The following is a 9,207-nucleotide window of genomic DNA, read 5'->3' as shown; positions in this document are numbered from 1 at the left end:
TTATTTTTTGACAAGACACGAAGGTTACGTAAAAAAAAAAAACAGAAGTGGTAGTAGAATTGACTCACTGACTGACTGACTGACTGATGGGTTTTGCATTCATCACGTTCGAACCTTTTTTTTTCTTTTCCCCAGTTTGTTTGTTTGTTTGTTTGTTTGTTTTTCCTTCCGTCATTTTCTTTTGTTTGTTTTTTCGCGACAAAGTCGTGGCAATAAATAAATTTTTTTTTTTTTTTTTTTTTTACGTCGAGGTTTTTATCCGGAACAAAAAAAAAAAATTTATATCATTCGTTAAACGACACCAACGTTTTCTTTTATTTATTTATACTTACTTTCTATTTACACGTTCGATTCGGCGTACCCCTCCTCCCTCCTTTTTTTTTATTATTACGAATCGTATAAAATTACATCTTTGATTTCATCTTGCAAAAAGAAAAAAATTATTATTAAATTAAACGAATAATAATTTGTTAATGAATAAAGATTTGAAGCGATCGATAATAATGATAATAATAATAATAATGAGTTATTATGGGTTAACGTGATTGAAACCTGATGGTGGCTCAAGGCTACTATCAGGTTGGCTACTATATTTGACCGCTATCGGTCGAGTATAGTAGCCAATCTTACTTTGATCGATGAGAGGGCTCATCGATGAAAAAGGAAAATCTCAGAAAGAAACTAAAATTATTATTATTATTATTATCCGACTCCTCGTCGTTTGTTTGGACGCACACACACACACACCCATACCTTTTGTGAACACCTGGACAAAAGAGAGGAAGAGAGAGAGAGAGAGAGAGAAAACCTGGTGCGTTTAATATTCTACAGAAAGATTCTGTCATGTTTTCGTCATCTTTTACCCCGTTCTTCCCCACCCCCTCCTCCTCCACACATCTTCTCCCCCCTGACAGTTTTTCAAATGATGGATGTGAAGTTCATCGATTGGGCGAATGAATATGGGTGCCACGTCGTCAATTTTTTTTTTTTTTAATTTGGCAACACTTTTGCAAAAGAAATTTTCGAGTCAATGAAGTTTTATTATTATTATTATTTATTTATTTATTTTTATTATTATTATTATTACCATCAATTCGTTCGTCAAGTTTTAAGCAATCGTTTACGATAAGTTTGGCATTTAAATGTTTTTTTTCTTTCGTACTTCTCGCGCACACTTTAAAGTGTAATAAGACAAAATTTGAATTTGAATTTTTTTTATTTTGAGGGCGCGGATTTAACGAGGGATTCGTTTCGAAATGGAAAAATAAATGGAATTAATAATCGGTCGGTCGGTCGGTCACTCGCCGAATTTCTTTTTTTTTTTTTTTTTTTTTTTTTTATTACGTAAGGAATGAATTAGTCGGCAAATTTTATTCGGTTTCGGAATCCTCGAGTGTGATGATTTTCTTCTTCCACTACAAAATTTTTCTTTCTCACGCGCTTTTCTCTGGTGCCACCTTCTCGCGTTTTTTTCTACTATTTTGCATCGCGTGTAAAATAAACATTACGTCAAGTTTTCTTTTCTTTTTTTCGCATTTTCATATTCAAACATTATTATTATTATTATCATTATCATTGATGTTTACATAATAATAATAATAATAATTTTTTTTTAATAGCTCTTTTGTAAAGAGCACTTTTTTTTTTCTTTTGAAAGAGTTGACAAAAAAATTATATGAAAGACGGGGAAGAAGAGAAAGAGACGTTAAAGGTACGACGAATCTCTCTCTCTCTCTCTCTCTCTCTCGAATAATAATAATAATAATTAGATTTCTAGCTTTCACTAAAACGTTTTTTTTTATTTATTTGTTTTGTTCTTTTCATTCTATTTCGTTCCATCATTTTCTTTTTTTTTCTTCTTTTCTTTTCTCCCCGAATAAATTTTGAAGCCCTCTTGAAATTTATTATGTGACGTCATCGTTCGTCGTTAGAAAAAAAAAATTCGAATTCGTAATGATAATAATATTCAATAATAAATTGAAAGGGAAAATATAAAAACTAAAATAATTTATGATATTTTCCACGTTTTCTTAAACCACGACGATTTTCTCTTACAATCGATCGCCTCATACAAGTAAGGAAAATTTTTCAGATTTGTTTTTTCCTTTTTTTTCAATAAATAAATTAAATATTAATTTTAATTTATTGTTAATGAAAGAAAAGCAGACGATGTTTTGAAGGGGAAGGAAGGGGAAGGCAGGGGAAGGAGAAAACGGGGAGAGGGGAAATCGACCGTGGAAAAATAAATTGAAAAATTTTTTTATTAATAATCTTCGTGCACAAACGTACCTACCTACCTGGTTTCTCAGGTGTGTTTAATTTATTGTTAATTTGTTGTTTTTGTTGTTTTAAGTATTATTATTATTATTATCATTATCATTATTATTATTTAATATTATCGGCGGGTAAAATTGATTTTTTTGTTTGGATTTATTTTTTCTTAAAATAATTCGAGTTTAACGGGTTGTTGTGACAGGGGGAGGAAAAGGAGGAGGAAGGAGGCAAGAGAAAGAAAGATAAAGAAAGAGAAAGAGGGAGAGAGAGAAAGAGATAAGAAAAATTAATCGATGTGAATTGTTCTTACGCCACGTCAATTTAAACTCGATATTAATATTCAAAGAGCTTTGACTTTTTTTTGTCTCTCTTTCTCTCTTTTGTAAGTCACTGTCTCTCTCCCTCTCTCTTTAGTAAGTCACTGTATCTCTCTCTCTCTCTTTCTCTCATTTAATAATTCATTCATTTATTTAATTTATGACGACAATTAAAAAAAAAAAAAAAAAAAAAAAAGGAAAAAAGAATTTTTTTTCGTTTCCGGTTTTTGTCTATTATTATTATTATTATTATTACGTTTACGAAGGGATGAGATGAAATAATATTTATTTAATTATCATTATTATTATTTTACAGAAATTAAAAGGAGAAAGATATCGTTTGTCGGTGATAGTGACCGAACTCAACGAGACAACAGCCGTAGATTATCAGACGGCCATATTGGCTTTTATTAATTGCATTGTTATATCGACGCCGAAACTTCAAGATAGGATAAAAATAAGAAACGAATTCATCGGTAAGTCGTGGCAATAGTTAATTATAATTATTATTAATTAAAATTATTGAAGTGGCAGTAGCCACGAAAAATGCCCAATCGATAGTAGTAGTTTGAAACGAGAGAGAAAAAAAAAGGAATCGCGACGAATTGTTGCTTTTCCTTTATTTTCACACTTTTCCTTTTTTTTTCTTAATTACTCGTTTGTTTGTCTGTTTGTTTTACGCGTTTGTTTACCTTTTGACTTTCTTTTTTTTAAAACAATATCGAAACCTGAATTCGAATGAAATTATTTTCGTTTGTCACATTTTTACAACAACAACAACGACAACGACAACCTTTTTTTATTAAAATTTTTCTCTCGTCGTGGCAGTAGAATGACGATAAAATTAACGTACGAGTCGATGGAAAAAAAAAGAAAAAAAAAACTTTTTGGCACGATGATATAAAAAAAACTTCGTCACCAAATTTTCGCGATAAAAAAAAAACGATGACGTCATAAACATTGACCGGAAGTCGACGGACGTAATACGTACAATAAAAAATATTTATAAACGCATTAATAATAACTTAAAAGGATAGAAAAAAAAAGTTTTTTTTTTTTTTTTCGAACGTGTTTATAAATAGAAAATAATATTGATGATGATGATGATAATAATAATTAACGGTTATTCAAAACGCGTTTTTTTTTTTTTCCTTTGACGGAAATGACGTATTATGGCGATGACCCAGAGAGACAAAAAACTTTTTTTTTAAATATATATATATTAATTATACATTCTCACATTGACTGGGAAAATTTATTTAATTCTCATCATCCTCCTCAAAGGATTTTTTTTTCTTTTTTCGTGATCTTGCATTTTAATCAAAAAATTATTTCAAACGGTAGTTCCATCCGACATGATGATGATGATGATGATGAAAATGCACGCGTGTTTACGAACGTTGAGAAAATGGGGAGGAAACACAAAAGGGTTGGTGGGTATTTGCGCGACGCAGGCAAACCAACGCATATTATTACGTCACGTTTTTTGTCCCGGTTGTCGCTCACTACTCGATCCAACTCAAATAACGAGAAATTTTTTAAAAAAATAATTTAATTAATTAATTAATTAAATATATATATTTACGATGACGTCACGTTTTTACCTTTTAAGGGTTGTCGCGTGTTAGGTAAACATTTTTACGCTTACTTATCTCTCGCAACGACGACAAAATTTATTTTAATAAAAAAAAAAAAAAAGTGTCAGAAGAAAAGAAATAATCCACATGTAAAAGGTCGATTACCTATTTACTACTACTACTACTGCTACTACCACTACTACTACTGCTACCGACGGAGTCAAAGACAAAATTTAAATTTTATTGTTGTTGTTGTTGTTGTTTGTAACCGACAATCTTCTTCCGTCAGTCAACGATCACGTTCTTATTTAAATTTTTTTTTTTTTTCTTCTTTTGTTTTCAGGTTTGAAGCTTTTGCCCGTTTTAAACGACATCCGGTAAGTAAAATATTAAAATAAAGAAATGCATCCAAACGTACGTTATCATTTGATAACGTTTTTTTTTTTAAATTTTTTCGCGACGGTTTTCCCTTTTAACCACAACGATCTCCTGAGCCAGAGCCATCATGTCCACATCCGCGAGAGTGAGAATCCCACCCGAGGAAGATCCCGGTACTTCCTCTTTTTACCCTTCGAGAGGCAGTCCCGATCTCTTACCATCGTTCCTGCCTCTTTAGCTGAGAGAGAGAGAGAGAGATGTCTGGGGTCGCGAATCCCGTTGACAGCTCGTCTGTCTTCCTTTCACAGACTTTCAAGTACCCAGTTTCATCCCCTCGAACAAGGATCAGGACATCCCTAATGCCTCGAAAGGGTTCCAGGTCACTTATCTCCTTATTTAGGTGCAGGTCTCCCACTTCCAGGATTTGAACCCACGACTCTCAACTCGGTGACTTTCGGGCCAATTTTTCCCCTTTTCAGACTCAACCTGGTTTACCCCTAGCGGACATTTAGTTTACCCCCACCCTTAAAACATCCTCCATACCTTGGTAGCCTCCAAGTAGTTGGATTACAGGAGTATACTATCCCACTCCCGGCTAACTATTCTCCCCTTCCCTCTCTCAGTTTTTTTTTTTTTTCGTCGTCTTTTGAGACAGCGACAATCAATCAACGTATCCTCCAACACATCGTTTTTGTCTTTCTTTTTATTAATGAAATGATGGCGCCGTGGCAGGAGATAATAATTACAATTCTTAATCGTATACTTTTGTTTTTTACCCGGAAAAAAAAAAAAATGTTTGTTTGCAACAACAACAATAACAACAAATCTATCGTCTGGTTTATCCAATTGTAATTTTTTTTTTCTGTCTGTCTGTTTGTTTGTTTGTTTTGTTTGTTTTCATTTGATTAAACGAAAAAAAGAAAAAGAAAAAAAAATTTGTTTATATTCGTTCGTGTTTTTTCTTTTCGTATTTAAAATTCAAAAATTAAAAAGAAATGTTTTGTCGTCTGCTTGTCGCGATCAATATCAGCGTCTGTTTAATATTTCAAGTTTCCGTTTTTTTTTCGATTTAATTAAAAATTTTTTTTATAATGAAAAAATCAATCAATCAATCAATCGATCGATCGATCAATCGTTTTTTAATATCGAATCAATTTTTTTCGAAATTTTTTTCGTCTGCTTTTAAAATTAAAATTCAAACGAGGTTTTTTTTTTGTTGTTAGGAAAGAGTTTCGCGCCTTTTTCGTAAAACTACAACCACACTACCAATTTCGAATTCATAACTTCCGGTTTTAAAAACGGTCACGTATAGTGAATACGTATTGTTTTACGAAATCGCTCACTCTCTCTCTCTCTCTCTCTCTCTTTTCGAAATCGTTTTTTTTTTTCGTGGATGACGTCAAAGGTCTTCTGCTATCTACGATTACGATCATGTTTTTTTTTTAACCTCGGATTTAAAAGTTTTTTTTAACCTTTTCGAACGTGTCGTATATTCAAATGAAAAAGAGAAAGACAGAGTGAAAGAGAAAAAGAGAGAGAGAGAGAGAGAGATGAATTCAACCCCCGGAACACGTAAGAAATTCACGTTCTTCCGTTTCATTACGTCAACTTCCGCCCGGGGAAAAAACCCCAACGACAAACGACAACAACAACAACAAGTGATTAAAATTTTTGTTTAAATGAAATTATTATTATTATTTTTAGATTTGATGAGGACGAAGCGAACGTGCGTAAGTGCGTGAGTGCGTGAGTGCGCGCATTCGTGCGTTTTTTTCGTATTTCCAGATTGAAATAAAAAGTTAATTTTAGTTAACCGAAAACAATTTCATTCTATTTTTTCCTTCTTCTTCTTCTTCTTCTTCCGTTGACGAAGACGACGACTGCAAAGATGGTTTCTTTTGAAAGAAAAAGAAGGAGAGGCCTTTTTTAACGTTCGTTAACGTTCGTATTTTTTTTCATACTCGAACGGTCGGTTCGTTTTAAATAAATGTTTACCAGTAACGGTACCCGAGAAGTCGATGACGTCGGATGACCAAAGACGACGACACCGTCGTCGTCGCCACCACCACCGCCACGACCGCGACCATCATCATTTTGTTGATATTCCGTGTCGTGCCTTATTTGATTTGCGAATTAGTATCATTACTACCGCGTGATGTTGCATGACAGTACCGAATTCAGGAAAAATTAAATAACTATACTTGTTGTTTATATTTATCACACACGCACGTTTTACCTTTTTTTTCTTTTCTTTTGCGTGACCGTGCGTGACGGCGACGATGACACGATGAAGACAAAAAAAATTCACGCAAATAATAAAAATTGTAAATTGCGTTTATTTGTTTTCGTTTTTTTTTTTTATTTTTTTATTTTTATTGGTTGTCGGCGATTGTTTGTTGTTTGTTGTTGTTGTTGTTGTTTTAAACTCGTTTGTCGTAGGGAAAATTAATAAAAAAAAAAAAAAAAACATAAAATGACTTGAGGACTTTGAATGTAAAAAATTATAGATTTATTGATTTTATCGATAAGGAGGTTAAATTGTTCAATCAAAGGTTTTTAGGTTTGTATTACGAGAGTCGAGAGTTAGAGGGAGAGAGGAGGGGAGAAAAGGGGAGGGGGAGAAGAGGGGAAAGAGGGGATAGAGAGAGAGAGAAAATTTCCTTAACAGAGGCCCCCTTCAAAAAAAAAAAAGAACGAAAAATTATTTTTAAAAAGGGTTGGTGCCCATTTCCAAAACTCTATATATTCGAGAGACGACTTCGAAAGAGACTTCGGCCTTGTTACAAGTTTATTAGTTTTTTTTCTTTTTTGTTTGTTTGTTTGTTTGTTTGTTCGTTTGTTTTATTTACGCAAGAAAAAAAGCAAAACCGTTCGCGTTTTTATCGACGAGACGAGGATATATATACATCCTTTCTTTTAAAAGGTTTGTCTTTTATTTTATTTTCTAATCGGGTGGAAAAGGAAAAAGAGGAAGAGAGAGAGAGGGGGAAGGGGGTACGCTTACGAATCTAATTCCACGATAAAAGGTTTTGGAGTTGAATTGGTTTACAGGTACGTCTTTCGTATAAAACTTTACGTAAGATGAACAAACACGCGAACGCCTTTTTTTTTTTTTTCTCTCATTCATTATCATTATCATTATCGTCGTGATTTGATAATTTATCGTCGTCGGAAATTCTTTCTCTATGATTTTTATTAAACCATCATAATAATTATCGTGTAGGATTTGGTAATAATAATAATAATAATAATAATAATATTAGCAACCTTGAATTAATGATAAGTTACGGCACGTTATCCGTTATGTATGGTTTTTAATGAAAAAAATTATTACGTTACGTTTTAATTATTATTATTATTATTTATTAACGATAATAATAATAATAATAATGTTGTGTGTGTGAAAGTGCGCGCGTTTGTCGTTGTTCGATCGATTGTTTTCGGATTGAAAAAAAAAAAAAAAAAAATTAATGTCGATCGTTTCGTCGGAATCGTTTTCGTATTTTCCCAAAATTTGGGAAAATATTATCGTCGGCGAAAAAATAAAGTATATATTTAAAAAAATTTTATTTTATTTTAAATGAGGGGAGGATGAGGGGGGGAACGGATGGGGAGGGGGGCGAAAGGAGAGAATGAGGAAGTGAAAATCGAGACGGTGAAAGAAAGAAAGAAAGAAAGAAATTCTGTCGGAATTTAAAAAAAAAATTTTTTTATTTTATTTTTATTTATGTGCGTTCGTCGGTTTCGAACGTCTGTTGCGAGTTTTTTATTTTATTTTATTTTGTTTGTTTGTTTGTTTGTTTTATTTAGTCGAAAAGCTGTTGAAGTTCCCGAATTAGCTGTCCAGTTAGTCGTTTTCGACGAACAAAGAGAAAGCGATGAAGCTCAAGTTTTGCAAAGGCCGAACGGAGTCGATTTAAATTCACATTTGGATGTTTTTTATGCGATACTTCGACAGGTGAAATTTTTTATTTTTTTAATAAATGATGACGTCAAAAAGAACGTGCGTGGCAGAAGAGAGAGAGAGAGAGAGAGTGCGTGTGCGTGGAAACAAAAAAAAAAAATTTGGAATTTCACGCACACGCACGAAAAAAATTTTTTTTTTTTCTCTTTCTTTCTTTCAATTTCGATTTCAAATTTTTGGCCGTGACTTTGGCACGCCTGCTTCGTGGCCGAGACCCCCAACATTCATTTCGACTTTTTTTTTTTTTTTTAAGGTTGCCGATACTCCTCAAGAAATACCTTTTCTTAGTATTTTGCAACATTTACTACGAATCGATTCAAAAGAAGCTGTGAGCGATATAGTTTGGGACACAGCGGAAACTTTAGTACATAGAGCGACCCTTGTTGAAAATAGACAGGATGCCACAAGACTTTTAAGGTCCCCGAGCGTTCAGGTTTGTTTTATGAAAACGGACGGGGAGAGTAGCGAGGAGGAAAAGAGGGGAGAGAGAAAGAGAGAAATTTTTTTTTTTTCTTTTTGCAGGGAAAATTTTGTTGCCATTGCGCTTGCCACGGTCACAGAGGAGGAGGAGGAGGAGGAGGCGGCGGACTCATCAGTGGTGGTGGTGGAACCGAATCTATTTGTAGTAATAGAAAAGCATCTCTAATTACTACTACGATACCGACGTCACCACCGCCGGTACCTGGAGTGGGAGCGC

Source organism: Pediculus humanus, genomic scaffold (assembly GCF_000006295.1).
Source record: "Pediculus humanus corporis 1103172108260 genomic scaffold, whole genome shotgun sequence".
NCBI lineage: Eukaryota > Metazoa > Arthropoda > Insecta > Psocodea > Pediculidae > Pediculus > Pediculus humanus.
The sequence above is the reverse complement of the archived record's forward strand: the minus strand, read 5'-3'. Positions refer to the sequence as shown.